Source organism: Entelurus aequoreus, linkage group LG14, assembly GCF_033978785.1.
Source record: "Entelurus aequoreus isolate RoL-2023_Sb linkage group LG14, RoL_Eaeq_v1.1, whole genome shotgun sequence".
Lineage (NCBI taxonomy): Eukaryota > Metazoa > Chordata > Actinopteri > Syngnathiformes > Syngnathidae > Entelurus > Entelurus aequoreus.
The window spans coordinates 41,310,141-41,329,593 of NC_084744.1; the positions used below are offsets into that span (position 1 = coordinate 41,310,141).

The 19,453-nt window shown below is 35.7% G+C and overlaps 1 long non-coding RNA gene across 1 annotated transcript in view; it reads left to right on the forward strand.

The window, feature by feature from the left end:
* Positions 1-5,083: 5,083 nt before the first annotated feature.
* The window catches only part of LOC133665394 (uncharacterized), a 707,793-nt gene continuing 693,423 nt past the window's right edge, over positions 5,084-19,453 (forward strand). The window contains exon 1 of the long non-coding RNA XR_009828738.1: positions 5,084-5,177. This is a non-coding gene — a long non-coding RNA (uncharacterized LOC133665394). The remainder of the gene's footprint in view (positions 5,178-19,453) is intronic.

Below are 19,453 nucleotides of genomic sequence, written 5' to 3' on the forward strand. Positions count from 1 at the left end.
ACGTGTAAGCCACTGTGACACTATTGTTCTTTTTTTTTTTTTAATTTATAAATGTCTAATGATAATGTCAAGGAGGGATTTTTAATCACTGATATGTTGAAATTGTAACTAATATTGATACTGTTGTTGATAATATTAATTTTTGTTTCACTACTTTTGGTTTGTTCTGTGTCGTGTTTGTGTCTCCTCTCAATTACTCTGTTTATTGCAGTTCTGAGTGTTGCTGGGTCGGGTTTGGTTTTGGAATTGGATTGCATTGTTATGGTATTGCTGTGTATTGTTTTGTTGGATTGATTAATTAAAAAAAAACCAACGATTTTTAAAAAATGAGAATCGATTTTGAATCGCACAACGTGAAAATTACGATTCGAATTCGAATCGATTTTATATATATATATATATATATATATATATATATATATATATATATATATATATATATATATATATATATATATATATATATATATATATATATATATATATATATATATATATATATATATATATATATATGTCAATTCACATCGACGTCCCTTGTGTGGGCTCTGTGCAGAAGATGTCGTTGTGGCTTGTGCAGCCCTTTGAGACTTTTGTGATTTAGGGCTATATAAATAAACATTTATTGATTGATGATTGATTGATATATATATATATATATATATATATATATATATATATATATATATATATATATATATATATATATATATATATATATATATATATATATATATATATATATATATATATATATATATAACAAAGTGCAAAGCCATAGGCTCACTCAATTTCAGTAAATAACTTAAATTTGGAACACAGCATCATCGTTTTCACAGCTTTTTGGTTGTTAGAGGTAGAGGCCGTTTTAACGTAGAGTTCTAATTCTTTTTTAAAGGCACAAAAAACAGGTTGGGTATTGATAAACTCACATTTATAAATATAAAACTTTGTATAATGAGCTTGTAAAGGTAAAATTCCTTTTCAACATTTTTTTCATACAGTGCGACTTGTCCAGGGTGTACTCGCCTTCCGCCCGAATGCAGCTGAGATAGGTTCCAGCACCCCCCGCAACCCCAAAAGGGACAACAAGCGGTAGAAAATGGATGGATGGATAAATCCAAATAGCACATCTTTAAAACAAAGCACAAATTTGTCATGAATATTGTCCAGGATGAAGCGACACATGCCCTGCCATAGTGATGGAGTGCTTTCACAAGTCCAAAACAGGTGGTAAACAGTCTCTGGATGCCTGTTACATAAGGTGCAACATGCATGTTACATAAGGTGCAACATGCATAATGTGCAGGTAACATCAATGTCCTTCTTGTATCTAACCATCACAGTCTTTACAGGGTAATAACGATGAATGATTTTAAAAGATATCTCTTTGACTTTGTTGGTAAGTAAATACCTGTTAGGAAGGGACCACGTTTTGACCCAGCAGATGTCATTCACAACATTATTCCAGAACACAATTACATAGGAGACAGACACACAATCATTTTGGAATAATTGGCTGATTATTTTCCTGTTGAACATTTTCAACTTTAACATTGGCTTAATGGTTTACAATTGTCAATCAAATCTGGGAGAATGATTAAGAGTACAAAAGCCCTTAAATTGATAGCTTTGGTAAAAACATTTAAAGTGATTTAAGTTGCCCTTTTTGTCTTTTTTAATTATTTATTATTTAGTTCTCTATCTGTATTTGCCTTTGTTTTCTTTCCTTGTTGTTGAAAGTGCCTTGACTGTTGAGTGAATTATAAATGTATGTTCATTTATTCATTTATTTCAGGCAATGACATTAAACAAAAAAAGAAAGTACAAGGTAGACAATACATAATAATATAAATTAATATGATGCAAAATGTAATGTACAGTATGTAAGCATGATTGTTTAGTTTTGCCTGAAAGGGAGTGGGAAGAAGATAACTTATTTAATGCCACCCCCAGTTCTCTATTCAGTTAATACATTGAGTATCACTGTTACTTTGTTTAAGGATTATAATACAAATGTTGTATCATAGTGGCATTAACACAGATAACAATAATTATTACACTGTATCAACAATTTGTATCAACAATGTAGGAATAATGAATATACCAACAATGGTAATAGACACAATACCAACAATGGTAATAGACAAAATACCAACAATGGTAATAGACAACATACCAATAATGGTAATAGACAACATAGCAATAATGGTGATAGACAACATAGCAATAATGGTAATAGACAAAATACCAACAATGGTAATAGACAACATACCAATAATGGTAATAGACAACATAGCAATAATGGTAATAGGCAACATAGCAATAATGGTAATAGACAACATAGCAACAATGGTAATAGACAACATAGCAATAATGGTAATAGACAAGATAGCAACAATGGTAATAGACAAGATAGCAACAATGGTAATAGACAACATAGCAATAATGGTAATAGACAACATAGCAATAATGGTAAGGACACATTGAGCACATGTTAACACTTTGAGACAGAGTACAACAGCAGGTCAAATTAAAGACCCTCATCTCTATATTTGAACCAGACCCCATGTTTGTATAATAGTTTAAATTGATTAATAGTTTGGCATTGCTTGGGTTGTAAGTCCAGTTTGTTCCATAGTTTTACTCCGCATACAGACACACAAAAACGTTTACGAGTGGTTTGAGCTCTCGGCTATAAGAAATATCTAAAGCCTCTCAAGTTATGAGCCTGCACTCGTCTTATAAAAAAACGTTGTAGATTAGGTGGCAATAATTTGTTAAATGCTTTGTTAAAGATTATTAATGTATTATATTTAACAAAGTCATCAAATTTGAGCAACTTTGATTGCATAAACAGATTATGAGTATGTTCTAAAAAACAACAACGCTGTGAATGATCCGCACTGCTCTTTTCTGTAATATAATCAGAGGATTAATTGTTTGTTAATGTTTAATGTTTGTTGTTCAATAAAATAAAAAAATAATGAATAAATAAATAAACATTTTCAACTTGACTGTACGGATACAATTTGTGGTGATTGTGCTGTGCATTTAAAAAAATCAAAAATAAAGACTTAGATTTACCACACTTAATTTTATGAGAAGGCAACACGTGCTATTTTGCTAAACTACTTATATAGTTCACATGTCAACTCGCCTGTACACAAATGAATGGGGCCATAATCAGAAAACAAGGAACCAAAGCAACTGTACATATTCTGGAATATATTTTAAACGATAAAAATATATTTGAAAACCTCATCAAATTATGCTAAAAAAAATTCAGGAAATATTTGTTGTAATTTTTATTTATTCTTATGTTTTTTAGGTAGTATAGTGGATATGTGATAAACAATTCTACCTCACATATAAAGGATTTGGGTTGAGGTTTGAAGAAGGCAAGGTAAGGCAAGACATCTGCGGTCCCCTCCAAGGTTTCTCGTTGTTCCCATTGGGTTGAGGTTTTTTTTCCGCCCTGATCTGGGTACTGAGCCGAGGATGTCGTTGTGGCTTGTACAGCCCTTTGAGACACTCGTGATCAAGGGCTACATAAATAAACTTTGATTGATTGATTGATTGATTGATTGAATTCAAATCAGAGAATGCAGAAAATGCTATCATTTGTCATAAGTGTTTTAAGTCTGGATTTGAAAACGTTTCATTCATTTTTAATTTTTCATTTATTTATTTATTTCAGGCAATGACAAAGATGTACAAGTTGACAAAACATAATAATATAAATTAATATAGTGCATTATTGTCCAGTTTTGCCTGAAAGGGAGTGGGAAGAAGATAACTTATTTAATCCCACCCCCAGTTCTCCATTCAGTGATTATTCACATGAGTTTCACTCTCACTTTGTTCAAGAATTATAATACAGATGTCGTATCATAGTGGCATTACCACAGGTAACAATAATTATTACACTGTAACAATCATTTGTATCAACAATGTAGGAATAATGAATATACCAACAATGGTAATAGACATCATAGCAATAATGGTAATAGACAACATAGCAATAATGGTAAGGAAACATTGAGCACATGTTAACACTTTGAGACACAGTATAGCAGCAGGTCAAATGAAAGACCCTCATCTCTATATTTGAACCAGACCCCATGTTTGTATAATAGTTTAAATCGATTAATAGTTTGGCATTGCTTGTGTTGTAAGTCCAATTTGTTCCATAGTTTTACTCCGCATTCAGACACACAAAAACGTTTACGAGTGGTTTGAGCTCTCGGCAATAAAAAATATCCAAAGCCTCTCAAGTTATGAGCTTGCACTCGTCTTATAAAAAAACGTTGTAGATTAGGTGGCAATAATTTGTTAAAAGCTTTATATAAGATTATTAATGTATTATATTTAACAAGGTCATCAAATTTGAACAACTTTGATTGCATAAACAGATTATGAGTATGTTCTAAATAACCAACGTTGTGAATGATCCGTACTGCTCTTTTCTGTAATATGATCAGAGGATGAATTGTGTTTTGGTAAGTATTCCCCCATACATCAACACAGTATGTAAGGTATGGCAGTACCAAGGTGCAGTATAAAGTACGGAGTGCATTTTCATTGAGGTATAGTTTCGCTTTGTTTATAATTGAGAGGCTTTTGGAGATTTTTGTTTTAATGTGTCTGACATGAAGTTTCCATGATAGTTTACTATCAATTATTACTCCCAAAAATGTATTCTCATTTACGATTTCAATTTGGGTACCATCAATACTTATTTTCTGTTCAGACGTTATGTTGCGATTTCCAAACATTACTATCTTAGTTTTATTTATATTCAAAGATCATTTATTTGTGTCCATCCATTTTTTTACTATGTTTAGTTCTGTGTTTACTGTATTTATGAGCTCATTATAGTCATCACTACTGTAGAATAAATTTGTGTCGTCTGCAAAAAGTATAAATTTCAGTATTTTGGATGTATTAAACATATCACTAATATATACATTTAACAGTTTTGGCCCCAACACGGACCCTTGGGGGACACCACAAGCAATGCCAAGAGTATCAGATAAAAATTTACCCATTTTAACAAACTGTACCCTACCTGTTAAATAACTTTTTAACCAGTCACCAGCCAGCCCCCTAATTCCATATCTTCCCATTTTATCTAGTAGAATTGAATGATTAATGGTATCAAATGCTTTCTTTAGGTCAATAAAAATACCAACTGCATATCTTTTATGCTCCAGTGCATTAGTAATTTCCTCAATAGCTTCAGTTATTGCCATTGAAGTTGTTCTTTTGGACCTAAAGCCATACTGACCGTCATTGATTATATGATGCTTCTCAAGAAAAGATTCAAGTTGAGAGTTAAATAGTTTCTCTAAGATTTTTGAGAACTGAGGCAAAAGAGAGATTGGTCTGTAATTGGTGAAAGCGTGTCACTTGCTGTCACTTTTGAAGAGCGGAGTTACTTTAGCGATTTTCATTTGACTTGGAAAGCAGCCAGTCTGGAATGATAAATTACATATATAAGTTAATGGTTTTACAATATTCAGGATAACCTTTTGAACCAATATCATGTTGATATCATGGCAGTCAGTGGAGCACTTACTTTTACACTTCCGCACAATGTTTGTCACTTCCTGCTCATTTGTAGCTGAGAGGAAGAATGATGAAGAATTCTGTTCAATAGTTGATTTTGTAACTCCATTGTCTGGGATATCAACAGCCAATTTAGGACCAACATTTACAAAAAAACTATTGAACTTGTTTACTACATTACTCATATTATAATCTTCACCGTTTTCATCAATAAAGTAATCAGGATATGTCAACTTGGAATATCCTTGTTTTATTAGACTATTCAAAACATCCCAAGTTCCTTTTATATTATTTTTGTTTTCATATAGTTTTTTTTGATAATATAACCGTTTGCTTGTTCTTATAATATCAGTTAATTTATTTTTGTACTTCTTGTATCGTTGTTCGACTTCTTTTGTTTTTATTTTGATGAAAAGTTTGTAGAGATTGTTTTTCTTTTTACCGGCATTAATTATCCCTTTTGTGATCCAAGGGCTATTTTTATTTTTTCCTTTTATAAAATATTCTTTTACGGGGCAATGTTTATTATTACGTTGAGGCCTGTCTCACATCTGTCATCACAGACAGTTAACTCATTGCATTATGGTATTATACATACAAATTAGACTGTGATGATACTACTTATGCAGCAGTTTTGACCTCTGCCTGGTGATTAAGAAATGTGAAAAGTCAATGTAGGTTCATGGTTGCATTAGAAACATGATTGTCATCATAAAGTCTTGAAAAATGTACCTCTTTTTGAGAACAATCCACCCTCATAGCTTTTGTGTGCATGACAACATTGTGAGCGTGCACTAAATGAGCATGTACATGTTAATGTGCCCGCTCTGTGCCTGCCTGTGTTGCTATCAGGACTACACTTCTGTGTATTATTGTGGTGTGTCAGTTCCTCGGAGTGCACCACCGCGGTGAGGCTATTTCTCTCAACCTTCAATTCAAACTTGGACCATTACAGCCAGACTACAAAAGCACTTTCCGGGCACTCAGGAGCTCACAGCACTGAATGGTGGATATTTCTAATCACTTCGCTGTCAATCCAAGTGTCAGGTAAACACAGACCATTGGAAACAGCTTTGGAAAACCCTTTCAGCTATATCTGTCTTACTCCAGGAGACTTTGGAAAGGTGCAAACAATTTGCAAGTAGGCCTACTTCAAAGTATAGGAGACCAGTTAGATGTCCTAAAAACTGTGTGAATGCAAAATGTGTATGCCCAATTCAGGACAGGAGACACTTTGGAAGATGAATTTTGACCTACTGTACACTTTAATGTACAGCTCCTTGGCTGTCGGTTTGTATTATAAAAGCGCTCTAATCTCTGCGGCGTAGCGATTGCTTTTCGTGGTCTTTTTGAAGACGTTGTTACGGTTTCAGCACATTGCAGAAACGTAGAGGAGAAAAACTCTGCCCACAGTGGCCCAGAGTGTTTGACATTAACATATTAACAACCGCTGTCACCACGTCCAGTCTGAGAGCGAATGACCCCACAGAGAGAAAGTGTCCCGCTGGAGGCCCCATGAGGGACACTGTAAATGGAACCAGAGAGAGACAGATGAAATTGGTGCAGCATGGAGACATGTGGATGGAATATCCAATGAGTGTGAAGGGCCATCCTGAAATACAGCAGCGACTTCTTTTGATTTCATATTTTACTGTGTTAAAATCTTTAGTTATCATTTACAAAACAGACGCATCACATAATTGAACCAAGGAGAAGAAAAGATGACCTGAATGTAAAAAGAGTTACATAGCTAGACATACCTAAGGATGTAATGATAAATTGTATTAATGATAACCAAAATCATGGAAAAACCTTGATTGATAACTGCACTTTGATAAACTCACAGAGTGACTGGCGCCAGATCGCCAGATAGATTAAATGTTAAGATGGGAAGGTCTTGGGTTCAATTCCCAGGTTCTGGGTCTTTCTGGAATAGGCTGCAGCCCCCCCTCCAGTTTTCTAACATTGTGTCTAGAGCGGGAATTTCACGGTGGCCATGGCTCTTGTTGCCCCTCTGTTTGGCAGTTTTCCCCTGGTGGCCGTGATCAGAATAGTTTTTATTGCCATTGTTTGAGAAGTTACGTCATACTTGCCAACCTTGAGACCTCCAATATCGGGAGGTGGGGGGTAGGGGGTGGGGGGCGTGTTTGGGGGCGTGGTTATTTACAGCTAGAATTCACCAACTCGAGTATTTCATTCATATATATATATATATATATATATATATATATATATATATATATATATATATATATATATATATATATATATATATATATATATATTATATATATATATATATATATATATATATATATATATATATATATATATATATATATATATATATATATATATATATATATATATATATATATATATATATATATATATATATATATATATATTTTATTTACATATAAATAAAATAAATACTTGAATTTCAGTGTTCCGGTGGCTATCCATTAGATGGCAGTATTGTCCTGTTTAACTTCTCCGTTCATGATGAGTTTATCATTTCGGCCACCGTGTTCAATGGAGAAGTCTGTTCTACAAAATTTACAGGCAACATACCCCTTCTCCTTCGAACTGTCCTGGATGAACTGAAATTCTTGTTTCCATTCGTTTTGGAATTTGCAAGCATATTTCTTCATCTTGCTCGTCGACGGCGTCGCCATGTCTGTAATTTCCTCGTTCTTCTGCTCCGTCTCCTTGTTGTGTGCGCAGTTGTGCACTCTAGTCTCTAAAAGCCCTAGATGTGAACTTTATTCTGTCACCATTTCAGTCAGGTTTTCACAGAAATCACAGTACTGTTACTGCTGCTATGAAGTTTATAAATGATGTAACTGAAGCTCTTGACAAGAAGCAGTGCTGTCTGTCCCTCTTTATTGACTTTTCAAAGGCATTTGATACTGTTGATCATGTCATTTTAATCAAACGTCTTTCAGCTATTGGTTTTTCTCAGCAAGCAGTTGGATGGTTTGCAAATTACCTCACAAGTAGAACTCAGGCTGTTCAGATAGAAGGTTCCTCCTCGGACGTACTGCAAGTGAAAAAGGGTGTCCCTCAAGGTTCTGTGTTGGGCCCATTATTATTCACTATTTACATAAATAATCTTGGACAGAATATTCCGAACTCAACTTTCCATTTCTATGCTGATGATACTGTCATATACTGTACAGCACCCACTCCTGCTGAGGCCTTTAAATATCTACAACATGCATTTGACAGAGTACAAGAACAAGTTTGCTATCTTCAATTGGTTTTAAATGCAGAGAAAACAAAGTGTATGTTCTTTACCACATCAAAAACTGTAAGATCAGCACTGTGTGAGAACATTTTAACAAGAAATGGGCAACAAATTATGTTAGTATGTGCTTTTAAATATTTAGGATTTTTAATTGATGACCACTTGAGTTTTAAGGAGCACATTCAGTATGTTGTAAAAAAACTGAAACTTTTACTGGGATTTTATTATAGAAACAAGTATTGCTTTTCTTTTACTGTGAAACAGAAATTGGTGGAAACAACCTTCTTACCTGTTATTGACTATGGAGATGTGTTGTACATGAATGCTACTGCTGGTTGTCTCCACAAGCTGGATAGTGTATACCATGGGGCACTGAGATTTATCACCAACTGCGCTCCCCTTACTCACAATTGCGTATTATACTCAATGGTTAACTGGACATCTTTATGTGCTCGACGCCTCAATCATTGGTATGTTTTCATCTACAAAACCATTCTGGGTATCACTCCATCTTATCTGTCTTATCTTTTAACAAAGAAACAAGGAAGTCACAATCTTCGTTCAACGAATGTTCTGCAATTTGTCGTCCCCAAAGTAAGAACTGAACTGGGCAAGAAAGCATTTAGGTTTTCAGCAGCGAAGGCTTGGAATAACCTACAATCGAATATTAAACTTCAAACCCTTGTTACGTTGAATGAGTTTAAAGCTTCTGTGAAAGGATTGCAGTCTACCTTGTCTGTATGCACATGTGTTATGTGAGCAAGTTTTAATGTCGTAAATGTGATGTTTTATGTATTTGTTTACTGTTTTTAATGTAACCTTGCTGCTGCCCTCTTGGCCAGGTCTCCCTTGGAAAAGAGATCTTTGATCTCAATGGGATTTTACCTGGTTAAATAAAGGCTAATAAATAATGTTATGACGTCATTGGGCAGGCAAGCTGTTTATATTGTGGGAAAGCGGACGTGAGAACAGGCTGTCCCCACTCAGTCTCAGGTCCGCATTGAGCTGGAGGGGGCGTGGCCTCCAGCTCCGGCTGAATACCGGGAGTTTGTCGGGAGAAAATCTCTGCCGGGAGGTTGTCGGGAGAGGCGCTGAATACCGGGATTCTCCCGCTAAAAACGAGAGGGTTGGCAAGTATGAGTTAAGTTGAAGTTAAAGTACCAATGATTGTCACACACACACTAGGTGTGGTGACATTTGTCCTCTGCATTTGACCAATCCCCTTGTTCACCCCCGGGGAGGTGAGGGGAGCAGTGGGCCACGCCGGGGAATCATTTTTGGTGATTCAACCCCCTCTTCCAACCTTTGATGCTAAGTGCCAAACAGGGAGATAATGGGTCCCATTTTTATAGTCTTTGGTATGACTCGGCCGGGGTTTGTACTCACAACCTACCGATCTCAGGGCGGACACTCTAACCACTAGGCCACTGAGTAGGTAGAACGGGTTCACAAACTAGGAATTTTTCTTGGTGCAATTGTGCAACATAAAACACATATAACACAGAATAGGTATGGCCCTAGTGTGTGAATGTGAGTGTGAATGTTGTCTGTCCATCTGTGTTGGCCCTGTGATGAGGTGGCAACTTGTCCAGGGTGTAGCTGAGATAGGCTCCAGACACCCCCCCCCCCGTTGCCCCCCCCCCCCCCAACCCCGAAAGGGACAAGTGGTAGACAATGGATGGATGGAAGGTATTAAAATGAGCTGTAACTGAGCAATCAGATCACATTTCTTTTTCTCTGCGCAATTTTCTTGTCATCACTGCTTCTTTGACCAGTGGTGGGTTTAATTCTGCCTCCCATGAACCACGGAGTCCCACACGCAGCACAGCGCTATACAACACGAAGCATCACAGGGCCAAACAGGAGTTAAATCCAACGCACGCAGCAGCCTGTGATTCGGATGTGCAAACGTCTCCAACTCCTCAAAGCCCAGTGCGCTGAATGAGAGAGTCGCATGAGCTAAAAACTAAGGTAAAAAAGTTTGATACATTTGTGAAAGCAAAAGAAGACAATAAACTCTTGACATATAACACGTAACATACTGTTGGTGTGCGGGTTTTGCAGTTTTCTCCTACCGTAACGTGAATGAAAACCGCATAAAGAAAACACTCCTGCACTTAAAAAAGGTTATAGTCATTGAGGTCAAAAGGAACACTTAGTCTTCTTTTTTAATGTACTATGACTGGAAGTGGGCAAAAAGAACACTTCAGCATGGGTTCTATTTTGAATGTACTGCAGGCTAGTTTCAAACACTTACATTTTTTTATGTTCAAAAATAGCAGGTGTAAAAGTTTGTAGTGGGGCAAAAAGTGCCATTGTGAGTAGAGATGTCCGATAATATCGAACTGACGATATTATCGGCCGATAAATGCTTTAAAATGTAATATCGGAAATGATCTGTATCGGTTTCAGAAAGTAAAATTTATGACTTTTTAAAACACCGCTGTACGGAGTGGTACACGGACGTAGGGAGAAGTACAGAGCAGTTGCGTCTCTCAGTCATACTTGCCAACCCTCCCGATTTTCCCAGTAGACTCCCGAATTTCAGTGCCCCTCCCGAAAATCTCCCGCGGCAAACATTCTCCCGAATTTCCCCCGATTTCCACCCAGACAACAATATTGGAAGCGTGCCTTAAAGGGTGCCGGTCCAATCACACAATATTCACACACACGAGTGAATGCAAGGCATACTTGATTAACAGCCATACAGGTCACACTGAGGGTGACCGTATAAACAACTTTAACACTGTTACAAATATGCGCCACACTGTGAACCCACACCAAACAAGAATGACAAACACATTTCGGGAGAACATCCGCACCGTAACACAACATAAACACAACAGAAGAAATACCCAGAACCCCTTGCAGCACTAACTCTTCAGGGACGCTACAAAATACACCCCCAGCTACCGCCTTTCCCCCACCCCCCAACTCAACCCCACCCACCTCAACCTCCTCATGCTCTCTCAGGGAGAGCATGTCCCAAATTCCAAGCTGCTGTTTTGAGGCATGTTAAAATAAATAATGCACTTTGTGACTTCAATAATAAATATGACAGTGCCATGTTGGCATTTTTTTTCCATAACTTGAGTTGATTTATTTTGGAAAACCTTGTTACATTGTTTAATGCATCCAGCGGGGCATCACAACAAAATTAGGCATAATAATGTGTTAATTCCATGACGGTATATATCGGTATCGGTTGATATCGAAATCGATAATCAAGAGTTGGACAATATCGGAATATTGGATATTGGCAAAAAAGCCATTATCGGACATCTCTAATTGTGAGCTTGTATACCTGCATTGTTATAGCCAAAATATAAAATGACAGATGCTTTCCCAGTCAATGGGTTAAGAGCTAATTGTCTAATACTGCATTCGATACTGATTGTCTCTGTAGAACAGTTCGTTTCTCGGACAGAGAAGAAGAAGAAGCCAGAGCACTTTTCTTACTTGAACTGTTGTGTTCGTTCACTCTTTTTCATCTAGCATAATAAATCAGATGTTATTTAACAAGATTATTTATTATCATAGTGATGTTATATATTAAGAAACATAAACAATTCTGTGAAATAAACAGCTTAACTTATTTAATTTGAAAGTAATGCATATTAATATTGTAATCATCCTTAACCTTTAAGCTACATTAATTATGACCGTGAACCTAAAAATCATTGTTTATTTGATGGCCTTCCTGCCCTGACAGTTGGCATGTGTGCCCTCAAAAGGTTGCAGACAACAAAGGCCAAGTGGCCTTGCCCCTAAAATGATGAAATTCCAGGCCTAAATGAGTCTCTCTATTTTAGTTCTTAAAAAAATTAATTGGTCAAAAGATTTCAGTGTGTGTATAAGTACTTTTTCAGCCCATTCAACAATACCACTGTGATAACTATGATCATTTTGGTCACTATGACTATGATATGAGATTTTGATATCACGTCCCTAGCTGTAGGCGGACCATACCTTAGTGCTGACTGACATCAAATGTCATGATCCGTGGCCCGGATCATGTTTTGTTTAGTCATGTTCTGTTAGCTTTGGACTCCCTTAGTTCCTGTTTTGTGCACCTCTGGGTTTGTTTTGGTTACCATGGGTACTAATTGGGTTCACCTGCCTCTGGTTAATGGTCGGCACGCTCACCTGCTGCCGAGCACTATTCAGAGAGCTATTTATTCACCTTTCTCGCCACGCTCAGTCTGGCTTCGTTGTTTGCTGAATGCAACAGTTACGTTGGTATTCTTGTTTTCTGGCTCATTTTGGTTACCATGGGTACTAATTGGGTTCACCTGCCTCTGGTTAGTGGTCGGCATGCTCACCTGCTGCCGAGCAATAATCAGAGAGCTATTTATTCACCTTTCTCGCCACGCTCAGTCTGGCTTCGTTGTTTGCTGAATGCAACAGTTACGTTGGTATTCTTGTTTTCTGGCTCATTTTGGTTACCATGGGTACTAATTGGGTTCACCTGCCTCTGGTTAGTGGTCGGCACGCTCACCTGCTGCCGAGCAATAATCAGAGAGCTATTTATTCACCTTTCTCGCCACGCTCAGTCTGGCTTCGTTGTTTGCTGAATGCAACAGTTACGTTGGTATTCTTGTTTTCTGGCTCATGATTCCTGTTCTAAGTTTTCGCCTTAGCTTCTTGTGCGATCGGCATGCATCCCTTTTTTTTTTTTTTTTTTCGTTTGTATCTACGGTGTATGATTTATGAGCAATAAATCATCTCCAACCTTCACGCTTTGTCCGGAGTTGTCCGTCTGCATCCCGGGAGAACCACCCCGCATAAAGTGCGACCCCCACGTGACATCAAGTACACTGTAGCAACATGTTTAAAAAAATCACTTTTGCGTTTACTGTATGTAAAACGCTTCACAACCTAAATACTTCTACAATGTTCTGTTGTCTGCTCGCAAACAACATGGCAGCGATTTGTCTGTCATTCCCAATAAACCAAATTGAATTGAAGTATTGAATTACACAAACTCAACTCAATCCTTAGAGTCACAACTCTGTCTTGGATATTAATATTTATTTGTCATAACGGTTCTTTTGTTTAAAGATCTTTTGTGTGTGATTTACCAAAGCCTTCTGTGGCTTTTTTAAAATCTCTCATGTGTGTTTTGAAAAAGGCCGCTTTCCACTTTGTGGTCTTCTTGGTTTGATGGCTTTGTGGTTTGTTGGGCCAGAGTGGCACCGCTTGATTGATGGCCCTGACACTTCTTCTGTATCCAGAGAATTCACTACAGCTCTGCTTTTATGTTGAAGAACAACTTACAACCATTAAGGCCGGGAGTCTCCAAACTATGGCCCGCTCTGGTGTGCAATTTGGCCCGCGACACGTTCGAAGTTAAATAAGAATTCTGGCTTGAGTTCAATGTTAATTACCTGTCAGCCAAACTGCTGCATAACTGTCGAGATTTTGTGGACATCGTTGGTAATTTTGGTTAATGAACCATGAGTTTTATTTTGAGGTCTGGTGAGCATAGTATTCATTTATTTGACACATTCCAAATAATCTTTCCCACTCATGGTGCAGTTAAACCATGACCAACACAGAGATTCAACACACACGGTCTATAACACACAACCTACTCATTGAACTTTGTGAACATTATAAAACAGGTCTAAGCACCATACATAATCTAAAAATGAAACCCATATAAATCTACTAAAAAGCATGATGGGTAATTTTGCAAAACACTCCCTCCACACATTGCCATGTTTGGCGCATTTTAGTATATCTAATTAATTACAAAACTTTAAGGAGGTCGTCAAGGAAATAAACGAGGTAGGAGCCGATCTTTAACATACTCCTAAAGTTCGATAAAAGGTAAATATTTTATCTTTTATACTTCATATTGCAGGGTCGTCATGGTTTGATGATGGGGGGTTTATTAAAGTTGAAGTAATTGAAGAAGTGTGTTGTTGTTCAGTCTGTTAGCTAAAAATGGCTTTAATCAACGCAAACTGAAGTGTCTCGAATCATTTCCTGATAATATTGTGAATCCGCCAGTTTCCCCTTAATGTAATTGTACCACAGCATTTTTATTACCGCCACACCTTAAAAATAAGTTTTTTTGTTTTTTTACTTGAAACAAATTAAAGTAATATAATATATTCCAGCCCCTATAATAATTCATACAAAGTCCGACACTATTCTTAACTTTTATCACTAATTTTATGATAACAAACTGCACAATTCCAGCAGGTTTTACCTCCTGTGCAAACACTTTTATCTCCGCGAGTCCGCGCTTCCCAATCACACTTCCTCATTCTCCGCCAATTACCTTCCAGGTATCCTGGCAGTCGAGGGGGAACCTATTTGTGTAAAAATAACTGTTGTTACATCGCAATTAACACTCACAAAAAAGCGAAGTATATTTATACAGCGCTTTTCTCTAGTAATGTGTGCATATAGTGTATAGCTCTAAGTATGTTGTGTACGTGTGTCTATGTGTGTGTGTATCGGTGTGCACGTACATCAATTTGGCAGCGTATTGGCAATTACCTTTGAAAATAGGGCCTTATCGCAGGTTGTACTACATTTTTATATGTTTGCCAAACTTCCCTCTTCACCTAGGTATGAAATTAATATGCAGATAATTGCGATCTGCATATACACAGATGTAAAACAGGTTTACACAGATGTAAAAACATCTGTGTAAACGTGATCACACAGGCACTCTGAATGAGACAGCACACGGAGTTGGAATAAATAATTATGAAAAAAACAACAACAATAAAGTTAGTGCAGTTATTTCGATTCAAAATGTATTTAAATGCCTTATTTAATTACATATACTGTACATATATATATATATATATATATATATATATATATATATATATATATATATATATATATATATATATATATATATATATATATATATATATATATAAATATTAAGCGGTAGAAGATGGATGGATGGATATATATATATATATATATATATATATACTGTATATATATATATATATATATATATGTATATATATATATATATATATATATATATATATTAAAATATATATATATATATATATACACATACATACATACATATATATATGTATGTATATATATATATATATATATATATATATATATATATATATATATATATATATATATATATATATATATATATATATATATATATATATATATATATATATATATATATATATATATATATATATATATATATATGGGGACGGCGTGGCGAAGTTGGTAGAGTGGCCGTGTCAGCAATCGGAGGGTTGCTGGTTACTGGGGTTCAATCCCCACCTTCTACCATCCTAGTCACGTCCGTTGTGTCCTTGGGCAAGACACTTCACCCTTGCTCCTGATGGCTGCTGGTTAGCGCCTTGCATGGCAGCTCCCGCCATCAGTGTGTGAATGTGTGTGTGAATGGGTGAATGTGGAAATACTGTCAAAGCGTTTTGAGTACCTTGAAGGTAGAAAAGCGCTATACAAGTACAACCCATTTATCATTTTATCATTTATATATATATATATATATATATATATATATATATATATATATATATATATATATATATATATATATATATATATATATATAATGTTCCCTGCGATGAGGTGGCGACTTGTCCAGGGTGTACCCCGCCTTCCGCCCGATTGTAGCTGAGATAGGCTCCAGCGCCCCCCGCAACCCCGAAGGGAATAAGCAGTAGAAAATGGATGGATAGATATATGTTTATAATATTATATTGCTATAACATGTATATATGTACACATATACAGTATATGTATTGGCTATAAAATTTGTCCGGGGCCAAAAGCAAACAATATGCAATATACACATTGCTTGCTTTTGGCCCCGGACACATTTTTTTTCGCCCAATGCAGCTCCCAAATTTAAAAAATTGGATTTCAAATTACACCCATTTTACTATATCCATTATTTTAGGTTCAAGATGCTTGTCATCAATAAAATAGAAAGAAAATATACACTACCGTTCAAAAGTTTGGGGTCACATTGAAATGTCCTTATTTTTGAAGGAAAAGCACTGTACTTTTCAATGAAGATAACTTTAAACTAGTCTTAACTTTAAAGAAATACACTCTATACATTGCTAATGTGGTAAATGACTATTCTAGCTGCAAATGTCTGGTTTTTGGTGCAATGTCTACATAGGTGTATAGAGGCCCATTTCCAGCAACTATCACTCCAGTGTTCTAACGGTACAATGTGTTTGCTCATTGGCTCAAAAGGCTAATTGATGATTAGGAAACCCTTGTGCAATCATGTTCACACATCTGAAAACAGTTTAGCTCGTTACAGAAGCTACAAAACTGACCTTCCTTTGAGCAGATTGAGTTTCTGGGGCATCACATTTGTGGGGTCAATTAAACGCTCAAAATGGCCAGAAAAAGAGAACTTTCATCTGAAACTCGACAGTCTATTCTTGTTCTTAGAAATGAAGGCTATTCCACAAAAAAACTTTTGAACGGTAGTGTAAATAATGTTTTTTTTCTGAATATTTAGAAGTAGTTTAAATACTTAAGTGATATAAATAGATTAATAACTAAGTATAAATTCATCAATATAAAATAAAATCCACAAAAGATAATTCATCATAATTATTAAGCCACATTAAACACAAGACCTTTGAAAAAAAAAAGATTCATACAGAAATTGATAGTACAGTCGTTCCTTATTTTTCGCAATAAGGTATAGGGCTGGCCGTAGCAAATTAATTTCCATAAAGTAGAATTATTATTCAAAAATCTAATATTTTCATAGTTAAAACATTAAAATTGTGTGCATAACTGTGCCAGTTTGCGCAAACATTCCATACGTGCTAAATACAGACGCAAAACAGCGGCCGCAGAACAATGAAGTCTTGATAAATCACACTGGGAGTGTTAAATGAGTTTATTTAAATCCCCCCCCAGTATTACAGGTGTTCTGATGATCAGCATACATTCTGCATGTACTTGAAGACAGACGCGCTAAATCAGACATCTTCAACAGGCTCTGCTAAATTACTGTAGACTTTTTGAAAAATGTTTTGTTGATTGGACTTTTTCTTTTATTATTTTTCCACAAATTTTAATGTTTTTAAATACACATTAACATTGTTTCAACACGCTGTGGTGTTGTTTATAAAGGGCATTGACATGGACATCTTACTCACTGTAAAATAATAATAATGTAAAATACAAACATAAAACAACTATATTATTGTATTCATGTTAGCATTTAAAATAACTAGTGATCAGCAATCTAGTTGCCATGGAGCAATTAGCGCTGTAGTTTCCAGCTAGCGATTTGCGGAATAGTGGTCAGTTAGCGATTAGCACTCTAATTGCCAGGTAGCAATTTGCGTTCTACAAACCCCAAAACCAGTGAAGTTGTCACGTTGTGTAAATGGTAAATAAAAACAAAATACAATGATTTGCAAATTCTTTTCAACATATATTCAATTGAATAGACTGCAAAGACAAGATCTTTAACGTTCGAACTGGAAAACTTTATTTTTTGCATATATTAGCTCATTTGGAATTTGATGCCTGCAACATAGAATAGAATAGAATAGAATTGACTTTATTGTCATTATATTTGCATATAACGAGATTAAGTACTCCAATTTAAGGTGCGGTAGTGGAAACAAATATGGGATAAAAATAAATTACACAAGAAGTAATAAAGATAAAAAATAAGAATTTAAATAAATAGACTACTATCCAATAAAAATAATAAGTAATCCTGTACAATATACAAAACAATATACAAAATACTGTACAATATACAGAACAAGACAAGATTACCGGAGTAATAACAATCAGTGTCGGATGTATTGCACTCGAAGGGTAATATTGCACAGTAGGGTAGTAGGGTAGGATATTGTATAGGGGTGAACATGTTTCAAAAAAGGCACAAGTGGCACAAGTGGCAAAAAGGACTGAGAAAGTTGAGGAATGCTCATCAAACACTTATTTGGAACATCCCAGAGGGGAACAGGCTACTTAGGAACAGTTTCAGCAGAAAATGCTGTTCTGTTCTTGGGTGTTCCAATCTTTCTAATAGAGCTATAGGAAATAGCTGTCATAGAGTCCCGAAAGAAGTGGTTCATAAAGGTAATAAAGTCAGGGGAAAAAACAAAAGTGCGTCGAAGGAAATGGCTCTTACAAATATCACTTTCATCATCTTATGGAATACAATCAGACCATGCTCGTGTCTGCAGTGGTCACTTTGTAAAATGTTTTTTTGAACATTTGATTTGTTTGAGAAACTTTCTGTGATGCAATTGAGTTTATTCTTTACTATATTAGTAGTGTTTGAGAGCAGAACTAAACATAAAGAAAGGACAAGAGATGGCATTAGTTTGTTTTCTTTTGTGGCTGCTATGCTGGTGCAAATAAACTAATGTCATGTTAAGTCCTAGTAATAAATATTGTGATTGTTGGTCCAATCCACCATATTTTTTTTGTCGAATTTCATAATGGAAACTAAAAGCTTATTGTTGTTGTGCAGGAAAGACAAGTGCTTTATTTTACACAGATGGCCACATTATAGCGTCTTTGGTGATATTTTTCAGCATCAAGAAAATATCCTTAATAGAATCAATAACTAGATGAATAAATCTCTCAACAGCA